Genomic DNA, 13,754 nt, shown 5'->3' on the forward strand with positions numbered 1-13,754 from the left:
CTTACTTCCGGGTTTTTGGTGTTTGGGAGCCAATTTGTTCATCAACTAAGCCGTTCGAGAACCAAGGTTCCACTGTACAAGTATATAGAGGCACCACCTTCTCCAGAGGATTGAGGGGACCTGATGCAACATCCTAAACATTGGGGGGTGGCCCCTTCAAAAATAGATTGGGGCCCCACAGTGTTTCAGCTCCCCGGAGCCTTGAAAGTATATATCAAAACAATAGCATGAACACAATTAAAAATACAAAATTCCAATGAAATATATGAAACTTAGGAAACAGGAAGCCCAACACTTAAGCTCCCAGTCAAAAGTGACTTCATGGGTCATCCATTTCACCTCTTGCCTAAATCAAGAATTCTACTGTACTTGAAGCATACTAGCCCATCCTGCCTTGAAATGCTTTTAGAAGATGCCTGACTGGATTCTTCCCCAAGGGCTTCCCTTTCTGCTGGTGTCCCCCACCTTCCTGAGTGGAGATCATCCCTTTTGCACAGGGAATGCAGTCATAGCAGCAGATTGGTTTTCCTTCCTGAATCACTTTGACAAATCCAGGTTCACAACTTCCCACACACCTGGAAGTAGGAAGTGTCTAAGCATAAAGACAAGGCGAGTCAATGAAAACGTGTTCAGGATAATGTAACAATGTGAATAAGACGTAGGGTAGGGAAGGGCCTAACTGGACCTTTAGCCCCAGGTTCAACTTGAGCCTTGCATTTTTAAAGTATAGTAAGTTTAATGCGAATTTTGCAATTAAATCGAACCCTGCAAGGCTGAAACAACCACCACGTTGCTTGAGACACAATATGTTGCACGGTAACATAAAACTGGGTCTTCTCTGTTGCACACCCCAGCTGTAAGAATAGATCAGGGGTCAGCAAATTTTTTCAGCAGGGGGCCGGTCCACTGTCCCTCAGACCTTGTGGGGGGGCCGGACTCTTTTTTTTGGGGGGGGAGAGAACAAATTCCTATGCCCCACAAATAACCCAGAGATGTATTTTAAATGAAAGGACACATTCTACTCATGTAAAAACACCAGGCAGGCCCCACAAATAACCCAGAGATGTATTTTAAATGAAAGGACACATTCTACTCATGTAAAAAACACGCTGATTCCTGGACTGTCTGTGGGCTGGATTTAGAAGGCGATTGGGCCAGATCCAGCCCCTGGGCCTTAGTTTACCTACCCATGGAATAGATGTTTCTGTCAGCTTGCATTTCTTAGTACAGAAAGTATTGATCTGATGTGTAGAGATCTTTCCTATTCTAATTAATTCAAGAGGGTTCTGGATTTAGGCTCAACCAGGAAATGCCCCACCTGTCTCCATTCCTACCTGTGGGATTTTATACGTGCCCAGCAAGCTTGAAATCCAGATGGAGTTTTGAGAGCCAGCCCCTTCCGAAACAGTGAATACATTAGTCTGTCTACCACAGTTGTAGTTTGGAATATTTGCCTGCCCAGGAGATAGCAGGTCCAGCAAAGCATCATAGGTCACCCTTCCATCAAAAAAGTTCTCATAGATGCTGTAGCCCAGGGTGATGTTGGGTAAGAGCTTGGGATTCTGATTGATCTCTTGGATGGAAAACACAAAGGACAAGAGCTGCCAGTATTTTGTGGTTCCTTTCCTACAAAAATGTACATATCAGATCATCCTTGAGCATTCAGTGAACATATCAGATTTAACTCTGGCTGTTTAAGATAAGAAGAGTTTGGATTTGATACCCCACTTTATCACTACCTGAAGAAGTCTCAAAGCGGCTAACATTCTCCTTTCTCTTCCTCCCCCACAACAAACACTCTGTGAGGTGAGTGGGGCTGAGAGGCTTCAGAGAAGTGTGACTGGCCCAAGGTCACCCAGCAGCTGCATGTGGAGGAGCGGAGATGTGAACCTGGTTCACCAGATTACAGATTACTCTTGATGATTCACCCTCTTGCCAACACTTTATTTTCTTAACTTTCCATTTTCCTGACCTCCTACATTTATTCTCATTATATATGACACATGCAATGGAGTCTATTGTACTCTATAGTGCAGATCAAGCGAAGTCATAGCAACTGCACACTCATGCGCACACAAACGCACATACATTCACATGCAGCTGCAGTTCAGCTGCAAACACACAGAGAAGCTAAACACCACCTCCTGTTTCTAATTGTTGAAAGTATCTGAACACCCTTCCCCCAGTTGTCCCACCAAGCCTCACTACCTCTTTTTGAAGACCCCTTTCATGTTCATCTCCCTGGCTGAACATTACTCTGCTCTGATGGCTGCTCATTGCCCCATGTTTGCTCTGCAAACACCTCACTTCCCCCAGCTGCGCAGGACTGTGGATAAGCTAGTGATGGGAGCTTCCAGACTGTGGCTATCTTGCGGGTGGGATCCAATGGCACACCAGCAAATTCCGGCCACACCATTAATGTGGTGGATTTAGGCTCAATTACAACAATCCCTCCAAGCCCAGAGACATTTTTTGGGGGTAAGGAAAATGACAGAAAACATACTGGAAAGTGTGGGATAACAACCCCTCGATGGCATGTTGCATGACCTCCCCACAAGTGAATCAGAATGAACACTAATCAATGGGCCATATGGCAGTGACCTAGCAACGGTTGCCTTCTTTAAAATCTTAAGAACGTCCAAGAAGATGCTGAATGAGGATGTTGTACCTGGGCTACATGCAGTGATGTGCAATGCAGCTATGACAGAACTGGGGGGGGGGGGTTGTCCCTGCAAAAATCAGGCAAGGACTACTATAGCTACAACCCTGCATCTATTCAGAGGACTTGAGAGGAAAATTTGGTAGGTAGGTGGCATTGTGCTGTGCTACCACCCTTTACAGAAGTGCTCTCCTGTATCAGGCCCCAGCCGGCCCATCTGGTGCAGCATCCTGTTCTGATAACAGCCAACCAGACGTTCATGGGAAGCCATGAAGCTAGAAGCAAGCAGAAGAGCACTCTCCCCACTTGCAATTCTCAGCTATTGGTGTTGAGAGGCATGCAGCCTCTGTGAATGGAGAACATGATGACTAGTATCCCTTGCTAACCTAATATTCCATGAATCTTTCTGCATGCATGCTTCCCACAGGAATCTAAGTGACCACTGTGATAAAAGGATGCATTTTGCCTGATTCAGTGGGCTCTTATGTTCTTAGAGGGAGTACTAGATAATGAGAGAAATCCTGGTAAGTGGGGACATTTGGAGCTCATGGAAATGTTACACACACACACACACACAGAGAGAGAGAGAGAGAGAGAGAGAGAGAGAGAGAATTTTATCTGCATGCCACCCTTCCACAATTCAAACCAAGCTCAAGGTACTTACAATCACAGGAGCCAACTCCTAGGGACTGAGGTCCCTTCATCCCCCCCCCGATAAAATATTTGAGGGGGCTGCCCCCCATTGATGGGCATTGCTATTCAAATGATGTGCGTGTGCCACATCATGTGACAATGCAGGGTGGGGCTTACCTGCCCACCCCCCCAATATTTTATTCAAGTTGGCACCCCTGTTTACAATGTGAAAAATGAATAACTGCAACATAACAGAACAATGAAGAAAAACTAAAAATTTGCAACCAAACGGAACCATTTCTGCATAAATCACAATATCTAAAATCAAGATGTAAAAAAACCCAACAGCAACATCCCCAGCTCCTACAACATCCCTGCCAAACAACACTGCAGCCCAAGAGTCTGTTCAGCATCCTCAGCTTTTGTAGCTGGTATCAGTCAGCACCCAACCACCTGGCCAGGTGCGAAGAAGATAGGAAGGAAGGGAGCAAATGATAGGAAGCAAAGCACCCATAATTCCATCTCCACAAAACGGCTTACCAAAGAAAGTTGGTAGAGGGAGTGCTGTTGAAGCTATGAGGTCGAAATAAAGTATTTGTGGCAGAGATGACCCCGCTGATGAGGTGGTCTCCCGGCCTGTAATAATTAGCTGAGTCTATTCCATCCCTTTTCAAAGTAAGAGGGCACCTTGTCTTTTGAATCACGCAGTCTGCGTAAGGCAGTAGCAGCAGCAGAACCAGGGACATCCTGGGTCTTCCTGGAAGTGCTGCCTCCTTTATGACCCCTCTCCTACGATGAATTAGAAGAATCGTTTGAAGAAGCCAAAGCTTTTGTTGTAGTGATTTTGGTGGTTCAGTAGCTTTCTTGATGGAGCCCAGCCAAGGAATCACAAAGGACAGAGTTATGATGGCCTGTCCTCAATCTCAGCCCAGGCTTTCGGTGGCACAGGAGACTTTTGTGTGGCTCAGATGCAAGACATCACCTCATATTGTTCTAATTTCCAGTGTATCTTTTAGCAGACTCGAAGTTGATCTTTGGACAAATCCCCTAGGCTTTAGTGCAAAGTATCAGCACCCCTCTCCCCATGAATCACTATTATTTTGACAATTATAAAGGGAAGAAGTATCACTTCTGTGACACTCTGAACTCCTTATGCAGCTCCACCTGCAGGTGTGGCGCTGGAGAAAAACATGTTTGTGAAAAAAGGATGACACCTGGCTCCAAATTCTGACATGAACATGCCCAACTTTGGTGAAATAATTTTTTCCTTCCAGTAGCACCTTAAAGACCAACTAAGTTAGTTCTTGGTATGAGCTTTCGTGTGCATGCACACTTCTTCAGATACACTGAAACAGAAGTTGCCAGATCCTTCTATATAGTGAGAAGGTGGGGAGGGGTATTACTCAGAAGGGTGTATTATTGTACACAATAATACTACAACCAGACGTAACACGGACACTGGCACCAGAGCCTGCAATAAACCCAGATGCCAACTTTGCTGCCACATACACCCGGACAACACCATTACTGGCCCCAACAACATCACACATACCATCTCGGGACTATTTAATTGCTCATCGTCTAACATTGTATATGCCATCAAATGCCAACAGTGTCCTTCAGCTCTCTATATTGGACAAACAGGCCAAACCTTACGCCAAAGAATAAACGGACATAAATCGGACATCAAGAATCACAAGACAGAGAAACCAGTAGGAGAACACTTCAATCTCCCAGGACATTCTATACAAGATCTCAAAGTAGCTGTATTACTACAAAGGAATTTCAGAAATAGACTGGAAAGAGAAGCTGCTGAATTGCAACTCATTACCAAACTTAAAACCATGGAGAGACCTGGTCTGAACAAAGACATTGGATTCTTATCTCATTATACATGACAAAGCCATTTTTCACCTTCTCACCCCTTGCTTTTTCCTGTAAGACCTATTGCAGTCGTTAAGAGTCGTCAACAGGCTCATCACAGCTATCTGCCAATCACCCATTCCCACCACCCTTCTGAGTAATACCCCTCCCCACCTTCTCACTATATAGAAGGATCTGGCAACTTCTGTTTCAGTGTATCTGAAGAAGTATGCATGCACACGAAAGCTCATACCAAGAACTAACTTAGTTGGTCTTTAAGGTGCTACTGGAAGGAATTTTTTTTGTTTGTTTTGGTGAAATAAGACATTCATAGGAGTCAAAGTTCAATGTTTCCTTTTAGGATTTACCTGAATTATCATAGGCAACTGCATGACATCTGGCAGAGGCCTGTTGCCTACTTATGTTGGTATAAAAAAATCTTTAGACCCGGACAATATGGCCAACTATTGCCAGGCACGCCTGGAGGATGAACAACCCCAGGCATGCCTGGAGGATGCGGACCATTTGGATCCCTTCCATTCGGGATTCAGGCCTCACCATGGGACTGAAACTGCCTTGGTCGCGCTGGTCGATAATATCTGGCAGGCTAGGGACAAAGGTGAGAGCTATTTCCTAGTTGTGCTGGATCTCTCAGTGGCTTTTGATACCATCGACAATAACATCCTTCTGGACTGTCTTGAGGGGCTGGGAGTTGGGGGCACTGCTATACAGTGGTTCTGCTCCTTTTTCCTGGGCCATGTCCAGAAAGTGGTGGTGGGGGATGAGTGTTCAGACCCCTGGGCTCTTACCTGTGAGGTGCCTCAGGGTTCTGCCCTCTCCCCCATGCTTTTTAACATCTACTTGAAGCAGCTGGAAGAGATCATCAGAGGGTTTGGGCTGGGTGTTCATCAATATGGGGATCATACCCAGTTCTACCTCTCTTTTAAATCAGAACCAGTGAAGGCGGTGACGGTCCTGTGTGAGTGCCTGGAGGCGGTTGGAGAATGGATGGCAGCTAACAGATTGAGATTGAATCCTGACAAGACAGAAGTACTGTTCTTGGGGACAGGGGGTTGGCTGGTGTGGAGGATTCCCTAGTCCTGAATGGGGTAACTGTGCTCCTGAAGCACCAGGTGCACAGCCAGGGAGTCATTTTGGACTCGCAGCTGTCCATGGAGGAACAGCTTAATTCTGTGTCCAGGGCAGCTGTCTACCAGCTCCATCTGGTAGCAGGCTGAGACCCTACCTGCCCACAGACTGTCTTGCCAGAGTGGTGCATGCTCTAGTTATCTCCTGCTTGGACTACTGCAATGCGGTCTACGTGGGACTACCTTTGAAGGTGACTCGGAAACTGCAATTAATCCAGAATACAGCAGCTAGGCTGGTGACTGGGAGTGGCCGCCAAGACCATATAACACCTGAAAGATCTGCATTGGCTCCCAGTATGTTTCTGAGCACAATTCAAAGTGTTGGTGTTGAGCTTTAAAGCCCTAAACAGCCTCGGTCCTGTATACCTGAAGGAGCGTCTCCACCCCCATCATCCAGCCTGGTCACTGAGGTCCAGCACTGAGGGCCTTCTGGCGGTTCCCTCACTGCGAGAAGTGAGGTTACAGGGAACCAGGCAGAGGGCCTTCTAGGTGGTGGCGCCTTCCCTGTGGAAGGTGTTTTGTGTTTTTAATATTTGGTTGGAAGCCGTCGAGAGTGGCTGGGGAAACCCAGTCAGATGGGTGGGGTATAAATAATAAATTATTATTATATTATTATTATTATTATTTAAAAGTGGGGGCAGAGAGAGTGCGAAAGAAAGACAGAGGATTGCCCAGTGCAACTGGCGCTGGGAGGTTTCTGCTGTGTTTCAAATGCTGTGGCATTTCAGGAGTGACTTTGGTTTGGATGCTTGAAAACTAGCCATGAGTGTGTGCAAGAGGGAAAAGAGGTGGGGAGAATTGGCAGGGGCTGGGCTGGGGAGTGTTGAGAGAGTGACAGGGCCTCCCTGACTATCTCCCCCACCCCTCCTTTTTCCTTTTGCCCATGGCCAGGCTGAACATCTGATAAGAGGTGAATTAGGAGGGGAGTTGAGAGACAGACCAATAGCTGCTGCCACTGGGAGTATCTTGTGATTCACATGTAAGAGGCTTGAGAATTGTTGGCTGCTTCTTTCTTTCAGTGTGACAGAGCCCACCCCCCCATGTTAGACCCAACTCGGTGAGCCTGCCCTGTAGAGAAACAACTGTAGCCAAGAAGGAAAGACCAGCAGCTGCCAATGGCCAGTTTGATGGATGACACTGCAATAAACCAGCACATCTAAAACATGAAGTACAAAAGGTCTGTGACTAGTGGTGAGTTATTATGCATTGATTTTTATTGTTACCAACATTCTTATTTAGACAGGCCTACTCAGATGTTCATAAAGCTTGTAAGAGTTTTAATTTGTCTTAGTTTATTCTATTGTGGTTTTGCCATTTGTTAAATAAAAGGATAATTTTATTGCTTTATCCTTTCCGAAACTGCTATGAGGGGTTTTTTCCTACAACGAAGTGGAGCGTAAATTTTATGAAATTAATTAATTAATTAATTAAATGGGATGTACCATGTGTGAAGCTACATTTAAATGAGAAGTACTGCAGTTCCATTACTGCTGCACTGCAGTTCAACTATAAAATAATATTTTAAGTCAGATGCCATCTTTAGTTTTTGTTGTGAGGTGCTCCTTTGTATTCAGATCAGGCCTGAATAAGATGATGTAGCACTTGGGAAGGAAGATGAAGCCCAGAAGCCCAGCACTGGAGGCCAACATAGAGAAGACCTGCACGGCTACCATGTATTTCCCCTTTGTGCTCAGGTAAGTGGGAACAAAGGACACCCAAACACTGCAGAAGACCAGCATGCTGAAGGTAATCAGCTTGGCTTCATTGAAGGCCCCAGGTAGCTTCCTGGCCAGGAAAGCCACCGTGAAGCAGATGGCAGCCAGGAAGCCCATGTAGCCGAGGGCACCATAAAACATAGCAGCAGACCCTTCGTTGCATTGCATGATGATCTCTCCAGGCTGAGACTGCATGTCAGAATCTGGGAAAGGGGGAGAGATGCCCAGCCAGATGGTGCAGATGACAACTTGAACACCAGAACAGGAAATAACAATGGAGTTGGCCAGACTCTTCCCCAGCCATCTCCTCACCGTGTTCCCGGGTTTTGTGGCCATGAAGGCCAGCACCACAGTGATGGTTTTAGCCAATACAGAAGACACGGCAACTGAGAAGATGATGCTGAAGGATGTTTGTCAGAGAAGGCAGGTCAATTTCCTTGGCCAGCCAATGAAGAGGAAGGAGGACAAAAATGAGAGCAAGAGAGAGACGAGGAGGATGTAGGAGAGGTCCCGATTGTTGGCTTTGACAATGGGAGTCTCCAGGAATTTAATGAAGATTCCTATCACAAAGACTGTGGCTACAGACAATACGAGTGCCATGAAAGTCAAGAGGACCCCCAAAGTATCTTCATAGGCTAGGTAGCTGATAATTTTGGGGACACATTGATCTTGGTCCTTGCTCGGATGCTCATCTTCTGGACATTTGTTGCAATGCTCTGCATCTGCAATGAGCAAGAGAGATCACTGTCATGGTATCTCTGTTCCATCTATAATATTGATCTAGACTCTTCAACATTGCTTTGAACATCATTCTGGGTGGCAGCTTAGACCCAAAGCATAGAATTTTCCAAATAATGCAAATGAGACTCCAAGGTGCGCATTGGGATTTCACCCTCCCTATGTTTACTTCTACGGAAGATCCAACTTTTGGATCAGACGCCTATGGCTGGTGGGACATGCCACACATGTCATGCCACACATTGTTTTTCATGCCCACCTCCTCCCCCAGGATCATCCATCCAGCTCATTAATCGTGAAGTTAGCATTTGTTTTTCTAATCTCCAGAAATAATGTAGGATCACACTTACCCATTTCTGGAAATTAAACAAACATACAGAAACATACCCCAAATTATGTCTGTGCTCTCCTGAAAGGGCTTCCTTTCTCCCTGGAATTCCTTACCTTCCCAAGTGGAGAAGGTCCCTTCCGCACATGGTGCGCAAGCATAGCAGCACAATGACTTTCCTTCCTGAATCACCTTGACGTATCCTGGGTGACAGCTTTTGGTGCACTGTGACTGTGGCAAGGTCTAACCATAAAGAGAAGGAAAAGACTTAGAAGTGTATCAATAAGCTCTAGAAGTGGTTTCTTAGGTTTGCCCGTCTTGTTCTCAGAATGGCCAGTAGTCTTTCAGAAGCTGCATTCATCAGTTTTCCATGTTTCCTTAGTGAATAAATTTTCTAAACTGATTTCTGCCTCTTGTCATATCTTATTAATTACTTAGTGCTGCCATAGGTCTGGGATTCCCGGACATGTCCTCGTTTTGGGGGCCGATGTGCATTTTACATGAAATGTGCATGTTTGGGGTTTTATAAGACATTATTATTATTATTATTATTATTATTATTATTATTATTATTATTATTTGCACATGCTTGGGAGGGCGATGTGCTCTGGAAATTGAAGTGCAGTATCAGAGCAAAGGCTGTTGCAGTGAAGATCAGGTAAGAGCTGGGGTCATGTTTCTGCTCAGACTGGCATCAACATGGGCTTGGGTTCAGCCTCGGGCACTTTGGGCTTGGGTTTGGGCTGCTCTGCATGCCTCAGCCACTGCCACCCCAAGCCAGGACAAGAGGTGTGTGGTCCTGGCAGTGCACCCACACGTGTGTGCCTCTTTACCAGGCTTGGGCTGGCAGCGGCTGTGGCTGTCCTCTTTCACCCCCATCATGATATGGTAACCCTAAATGACCTCTCCTTTACTACCCAACAAATTACTAGAGTGCATGGTTTTCCTTTCTCCCCCCTCAACTTGCCCTCATTTCCTTTTCTGTATGAAGTGTTTATATACCACTATTTAACAACAGATCAGGACATTGTCTAGAAACATAAAAACACTTATCCAACTATAAAGATGTGCACATGCTATATTCTCAAGACTAAATGTACATATCTATAAACACATATACATGTCCTTTTATTTATGTCTTATATTCAAATAGCTTCCTATTTTGCTGATATATGTATATTCTTAAAAACATTGCAATGTGTGAGAGGTCTTACATAGGAATCAATACTGATAAATTTTCCATCCATGGCTTTCCTCACCTGGGTAAATCTCTTGAGCCGCATAATGGCATCCCTGTCAATGCGGAACCAAGTTTCTCGGGATGGCTGACGCTCTAGACTCCCAATTTTCACTGAAGCCACTGAAGTGTTGGGCCACACGATCCAGGTAAATATCAAGGCTGGCTGCAAGTTCCCCACCTTTGTTCAAATATACGCCATCCATTGAAGTATTGTAACACTCAAAGTTGCTTAGAAAAGGGTGGAACTAAAATGGCACACAGAGAAAATGAAAGTCATTTCAGTGCTGCCCATTTGGGGATAAATTTCCCTTCTTAATCCAGGCAACACAGAGAACAGAGTAACCACAGCACAGGCAGGATTCCTTCACATCAGGAGTTCAATCTGGGGGCAGGAAATGGACCCCCTGAGACTTCGCTTGGCTGGGGAGATATCTATGTCATTGTCCTGGAGCTTGAGGAACAGTAGACTCAAAGATGCCAAAGTGATGGTGATTTTTGCTTTGTGAAGATTTTTTTCTTGGAAAGCAAGTTGACGTCTAATTTTAAATGTGTTATGGAAAGAGGAGTTATTGATCCTTACATTCCCATTTTGCTCAGCAGAAGGTGAAGACAATTTATATACAGTTAAAGCTTTAGATTCAGCAATGTGAATTCCCTTATTCATTCCTTTAAAAACAAACTTTGCCTCAGAACTAAAGAGATATATATATTTAAAAATCTGATAGGCTATGAGAAGGTATTGGGTATAGACATAGAGTTGTGGAAAAATTCTGATGGAACTTAAGTTCTGAGGCTCCCTGTGCAGGTCTCTCGTTTTTTCTAATCTTCCTTCTGGAAGGAGACTTGATACATAACCCCATTAGAGAAAGTACTTGTAGCATGAGCATGAGTTTGACCAAACTGCAGGAGGCCATGGAAGACAGGACTGCCTGGCGTGCTCTGGTCCATGGAGTCACGAAGAGTCAGACACGACTAAACGACTAAACAACAACAACAACAACTAGTAGCCTCATTCCCAGCACTGCTCAGGAATCCCAAATATCAGTGCAGTTTTGAAAGCCTCAGCCCACTATATTGATTCAGAATGACACCTAATTACATCTGAATATACACACACAGAAGAAGAGAAGGAGGAGGAGGAGGCGGAGGAGTTTGGATTTGATATCCTGCTTTATCACTACCTGAAGGAGTCTCAAAGTGGCTAACATTCTCCTTTCCCTTCCTCCCCCACAACAAACACTCTGTGAGGTGAGTGGGGCTGAGAGACTTCAAAGAAGTGTGACAAGCCCAAGGTCACCCAGCAGCTGCATGTGGAGGAGCGGAGACGCGAACCTGGTTCCCCAGATTACAAGTCTACCGCTCTTCACCACTACACCACACTGGCTCACCACAAAACCTGCTCCCGGAGTTCAAGATCTAGGGGTCTCGATTCGGATCCAGGGTTTGTGTTCCCTTGGAAAGAGGCACTGTGGAGACTGGTATCTTCATGCAAATAATATGTATATTTCAGTGGAGCTATCAGTGGTAGAAAAAGGAATACCTGCCATGGCTGTAGCCTCTGAAGCCTCCGCCTGTCTCCTCCACCCATCATTGCCACCTGCTTGGATCTGGATGTGTAAGTAACATTTAAGGCATGGGCCACAGCATATGCACTGCTGTAGATGTTGTAGTTGTCTGGAGAAAGACTCTGCAAGAGGATATCCAGGGGCAATTCCCCCTTTTGTTCACATCCGTGACGTTCTTTCGCAGAAAACAAATGCTTTGAAAAGAAACAATCAAAAACTTCCTTCCAGTAAGGAACTAAGTGTTTGAAGTCAAAATTGTCATGTTTTAGGGCAATCTCTGTCTGAATTATGAAGGAAAAAAACCATTGGCAGTGCTGGAAATGTAACCCCCAGTCAGACAACCTTGGGGTGATGTCCCACAAAGCTGTTGTGATCCAGACTTTCCCCTCAGTGGACTGTAGCCACAATGTGAGTATTTGATTTATAAGGAATATCCCACTGAAGAAAGAACGAGTCTCTGCGTAGTGAACAAATACGTTGACTTGTCTCCATGTGAGAAATGAATGAATGTTAATTTTCACTTCATACTGAGTCATTTCTGGGATTCTGTATGAGACGGCAGCACAAATCCCATTCGAGGTGAGCATAGGGGTCAAGGACCTCATGAACCTTTCTCCATTGTCATTGTCTGGAGCAAAGAGACCGATCCACGTCCATCTGAAATGCAGGAGCAACTTGACGATACCTGTGTATTGGTGGTCATCTTTGGGGAGCATCCGGTAGAAAAAAGGGAACTGAGTTTTATCATTGATGTCATGGGAGACAAAACCATAACTAACCTGGAAGGGAATGGAAGAGAAAAGTGTCTTGCTTGGCTTCCTTTGAATCCTCTTGTATGCATCTCATCCCCATATCACAGAATTTCCATATCAAATATATATATATTTATTAATAGAGAAATTGTGCCAGGAACAATCCTAACCAGGTCTGCTAAAAAGCAAGACTTGTAGAATTTATTGGGAATTAGCCCCAGGTAAGTTGGATTCAGTTGCAGCCTTGGGCTACACTTGGTAACCAAACCCTAGTCAGACTAATATTATGTCAATAGACTCTCTGTTGTATTCATTCTGTGTGGACTGGAGCGAAATTCAACACCCTGTAATCCAGAAGGATTTAGAAAGAAAGTAGGCTGTTGAAAGGTCAAATAAAGCTTGAGACTGACACTAACTTTGTCCATCAGACAGAGAAAAAGGCCATTCAAAGCAAAGTGAAATTAAAGTGCACCTCATTTCACACCTGTGGGATTTTGTAGATGCCCAACATGTTTGAAATATGGACAGCGATTTCAGAATCAGCACCTTCTAGGACAGCCAGCAGGTTATTCTGCCTTCCACACCTGTAGTTTGGAATACTTGCATGACCGGTATAAAGCAGCTCTACCATGGCGTCATATGTGATTCTTGCATTGTGATAGTTCTCAAAGATATTGTAGCCCAGGGTGATGTTGGGTAAGAGCCTGGGATTCTGGTTGATCTCGTGGATGGCGAGCAGGAAGGCCAGATTGTGGAGTAAAATTGTGTGTTCTTTTCTGCAAGATATCATATATTTTGCATCATCACCCTCAGTTTAACAACACATGTAACTTTCCTCACTCTGCAACATGAAGGGAATTTTCAAGCAATACAAATTTAGTTTTAGGGTGATACTCATGTTCAGTCATAAAGAGGTTTTTAATAGCCAACCCACCTTTAAATAATCCTCACCACAAAGGCAAGGCTATCCAATGTGTCTATCCAATAATGTAGTGCTATATTCAGAAGTGACAGTGTCTGTCATGACAGTAACAGCCATGCCACCTTCTAGGATTGTACAACCTTACAAGAAAGACTTTTCATACTATGTCATGATACAATAATACAATTGAA

General features: G+C 44.8%; 1 pseudogene across 1 annotated transcript; it reads right to left on the minus strand.

Moving 5' to 3' along the window:
- Positions 1–7,829: 7,829 nt before the first annotated feature.
- Positions 7,830–10,442, minus strand: LOC310758083 (vomeronasal type-2 receptor 26-like; annotated as a pseudogene). Its single transcript has 3 exons — positions 10,344–10,442; positions 9,201–9,327; positions 7,830–8,740 (listed from the first exon to the last, which is right to left on the minus strand). The product of its transcript is annotated as a vomeronasal type-2 receptor 26-like (transcript).
- Between the last annotated feature and the right edge of the window lie 3,312 nt (positions 10,443–13,754).

Source organism: Podarcis filfolensis (assembly GCF_964270895.1).
Source record: "Podarcis filfolensis genome assembly, chromosome: 2".
Classification (NCBI taxonomy): Eukaryota; Metazoa; Chordata; class Lepidosauria; order Squamata; family Lacertidae; genus Podarcis; species Podarcis filfolensis.